The sequence below is a fragment of the Lontra canadensis genome, unplaced genomic scaffold (assembly GCF_010015895.1).
Source record: "Lontra canadensis isolate GAN:19392208 unplaced genomic scaffold, GSC_riverotter_1.0 scaffold55, whole genome shotgun sequence".
Taxonomy (NCBI): Eukaryota; Metazoa; Chordata; class Mammalia; order Carnivora; family Mustelidae; genus Lontra; species Lontra canadensis.
The window spans coordinates 11,680,145-11,684,354 of record NW_022631049.1 but is presented as its reverse complement, the minus strand read 5'-3'; the positions used below and the strand labels follow the sequence as shown (position 1 = coordinate 11,684,354).

Genomic DNA, 4,210 nt, shown 5'->3' with positions numbered 1-4,210 from the left:
CCAAATGAGTCAAACACTTATGTCTACACAAAAACCTACACATGAGTGTTTATAGCAGTTTTACTCATAATTGCCCAAACTTGGAAGCCATCAAGGTAGATAAATAAACTGGTACATATAGACAATGAGATATTATTCAGTGTTGAAAAGAAATGAGCTGTCAAGCCATGAAGAGTGATGGAGGAAAATTAAATGTATATTACTAAGTGAAAGAAGACACTCGGAAAAGGCTATGTAATGTATGATTCCAACTATATGACATTCTTGAAAATGCAAAACTATGGAGGCAGTAATATGATTAGTGGTCACCAAGGATTAGCGGAGGGCGGGGGGCGGGGTTTAAATAGGCCAAGCACAGAGGATTTTTAGGGCGGTGAAACTATTTTGTATGATATCACAATGGTAGATACCTGTCATCATACATTTGTCAAAACCCATAAAATGCACAACACCAAGAGTGAATGTAATGTAGACTCATATAAATCTAAACTATAAACTTTGAATGAAAATAACATGTCTGTGTAGATTCATCACTTGTAAAAAATGTGTCACTGTGGTGAAGGTTGTCGAGAATGGGACAGTTTGTGCATAGGTGGGGGGGCAGGAGGATATGGAAATTCTCTGTACTTTTGCTCAATTTTGTTGTGAACTTAAAGAAAACTGCTCTAAAAAATAAAGTTTATTAATTTAAAAGACCCTCTTTGCTATTTTAGTGAAGAGCCAAAGTTAAGTCCCATCTTTGACAGTTAGCTTTCTTGGCCAGTCTACCTGCTCTCAGAGCAATTCATTCTGGAACCGCACTGTTGTTTGACCTTATTTGACTGGATACCAGAGCAGATGTCTTAAGCGGCATCTTTTTCACGCATTTTTGAGAAGTGCATAAAGTGAAAAATGATTTTTTTTTGGCTAAATCATATAGATAATGTACCCAACAGGTACCCTTATCAATTTAACACAGGATTGTGAATCCAACAATTCAACTTCTAATAACTTATTGTGAGAAAATAATCATTTAAAGAAATTCAACACAGGACAACCCTTTTGGGTCCCCTCCCTCCTCAGGAGCTTTGTACTATATCTATGCTATCACTCAATAAACTTTGTTTCGCTGCTCACCACTCTGTCTGGTCTACCCCTTCATTCTTTGAAGGGGTGTGACCAAGAACCACAGGCACCGACAGAGAAAATCCTGGAACACCCATGCTTTAATAAAACCATCATTTTGCACCTAAATAAATAAATTAATAAGGAAGTCCAACATAGCATTGTTTAGAATAGTAAAAATAAAATGCAATTTAAATATTTACCAGTGCAGAATCAGTTATAAAAAACAAAGGGCATATATGCTTTTTTTTTTTTTTAAGATTTTTTATTTATTTATTTGACAGGCAGAGATTACAAGTAGGCAGAGAAGCAGGCGGAGAGAGAGAGGAGGAAGCAGGCTCCCTGCCAAGCAGAGAGCCTGATGCGGGGCTCGATCCCAGGACAGTGGGATCATGACCTGAGCCAAAGGCAGAGGCTTTAACCCACTGAGCCACCCAGGCGCCCCACATATATGCTTTTTAATAGTGAAAAATGTTGATGCAGATTTATATTTATTGACAGGGAAAGATGCCCACAGCATTTATTGCAAGAAAGTAGCAGGTTATAAAACCATATGCATATCTGTGTGTATTCCCACACAGTATCCCTAGGTGGTAGGTTTTGGAACGTATGCCAGTTATCAATTTATTGCTTTTCTGCTTCACATTCATACTTCATTCCTCATTCTGCAAAAATGGTGATGAGCCCCTATATATTTTCCTTTGCCAGCAGATACATATGTTAAACTTTACTGGTATAGGGAGCTTTCTTTGTGGACAGAAGGGAGTTTCCTCCCTTGTTCCAGTGTACTGCTTTGGCAGGCTCCTGTCTCCAGAAAATTCCCCAACACAGATACCCAACCTCTCCAGTGGTTTTGCAATTGAATGCTTCTGGAGCAACTCCTCCCTCTGATTAGCTCTCCCCAGCACCCTAGAGAGTAGATTTTGAGCCAGTTTGGACCACACAGCAACACAGTAACTTCCCTGCTGACCCAGGTTGACCACAACCTGCCCAACAAATCCTCTCCTCTGCTCTTGGTGGAGAGGGTCCTTGGACCCTCTATCTCAGGTCTTGGGGTTGGGGCTGCCCCTCATATCTACCCTTCTTATATTCTTTAGAGCTCTCTTTGTTTCCTACTGGCTGACTCCTTATTCCTCCAATCCCCTGCCATAGTTAAGAATTCTTTATATTAAACTTTCCCCGTTCAAAAAAAAAAAAAAAAAAAGAAAGAAAGAAAGAAAGAAAAAGAAAAAGAAAAAGCCAGAACACCAAAAGCAAACCCTAGATAAAATTACCTGTAACTGTACTCTTTCTGTGATAATTACCATTTACACCTTGATGTATACACTCTAAACCTTTTCTCTTATACAAATGTGTATGCATGTATTATATGTGTATGTATATACTTATAAAATACATATCTCTGTGTCCACATATAGTATTGAAAACAAAAGGTAAAGCACATTGTGTGGGTTATTTTATAAAATTTCTTTTTTTGTGTGACATTTTCTGTATCAATATTGACAATGGTTCCATTGGGATATCTATCTATCTATATACCTTAAATTTGTTAAAATTTCCCCCTTGTCTGGGACATTTAGGCTCCTTTCCATCTTATATTACAAATGATGCTCCAATGAACAACTTCATGTCAGATATCTCTTGTTTATTCCACCAGATCCACTTTCTACTTTTTTCCATCCTTTTCTCAGCTCTGCTCTCCTTCAGGGAATAAATTAACTGGTTCCTTTGCCCTCTGGTTTCCAGTGTGGTTCAGCCAACACAAGGTCCTGCAGGAGATTGGAGACAAGGACAAGACTGAGATCAGGGTATTAGTCCTTGGCTCCCCCCTTCTGAGGTCTCCTAGAGCTGGCTGTGCTCCTCGACTGGAGGTCACTGTTCTCAACGTGGCCAATCCTTTCTTCCCCTTTCTCAGAACCAATCCTTCCTTTGTCCTTTTTTCCTCTGCACCTCCTCAAGCCCTGGGTACCTGCACCATCCCCTGTGGTTTTCCTACAGCCCCTCCATTCCTTGGTAAGTGAACCCCACGTGAATTACCTTGGTTTGAGTGTGCCAGGTGTTCTCTTCCTAATACAACCTTTAAAACTAAATCTTTGTGTATGTCTTTCATTATATTCTTCAAGTAAATTTCTAGATGGAGAATTTGCTAGGACATTGAGTATACCTGTTTGTTTGTTTTTTTTCGTTTTTGTTTTTGTTTTTTCCTGCAAAAAAGCTTTATTTCCATTGGGTGTGTGGTTTGGGAGAGGGCTCCAGGGTGGTTAAAAAGCTGCCTGTGGCTGCAGGGAGAGACTGGGGCAGAAGCCCTGACATCAGGGGGTGGCCAGAGAGGCCCCTTAAAGGCTGCTGGACTTCAGGGTTGTGCTTGAGGGTGAGTCTTTGGACGCAATCCTAACCTAGCCCAGCTGGGGGCAGCTAAGCTGTGAAGGTGAGTCAGGTGGTCCCCATCTTTTTGATGCGTTTCAACTCTTCACCCAGGAAGTGGTTCTCCAGGAAGTCAGAGAGATGGGGGTCTACACAGGCAGAACTCAGGGCATGAAGCTCCAGAAAGGCCTGGTTCCAGTTCTTCTCCAAAACCAAGGTGGCTTCCATGGCATCCAGGGCTTTATCACCACTCCAACTGGGAAGGTTTCTGCACGTCTTGGATGAGGGCATGGTTACTGCGCCGGTTTGGCATCTTCCAGAGATGTTCAGTACCCTCCAGCTTCTCCTCAGCCAGCTTGAGGAAGAAGGGGCCCACGTCATTCACAGTTACATCCTCATGGTTGAAATAGGAGCCCAGAGAGAGGTAGGTGTCGGAGGCTGGCAGAGGCATGTTGACCAGGCAGCTGATGGTGGTGGCCTCCATATGAGTGGAATAATTCTCATGAATCTGGGAGCTCATGGTGGATCCATAATAAGGAGCTAAACTCAAAATAGGGTGCTGGCTGGTCCCAGAGGCAGAGGTTGGCCGAGATGATGGCTCCCAAGTTTGTGACTGGAGGAAAGTTTGGAGGTTGGTTGAAGACTGATAGAAGGGATGTCCCTGGGTTGTTCCATCCAAACATTGTTGAGGCAAAAGACAGATCCCTGGGACCTCCCAGAACATTGCCTGAGTAAACCTGTT

General features: G+C 42.1%; 1 pseudogene; it reads right to left on the bottom strand.

Moving 5' to 3' along the window:
• Positions 1–3,457: 3,457 nt before the first annotated feature.
• On the bottom strand, positions 3,458–3,988 carry LOC116877989 (annotated as a pseudogene).
• Between the last annotated feature and the right edge of the window lie 222 nt (positions 3,989–4,210).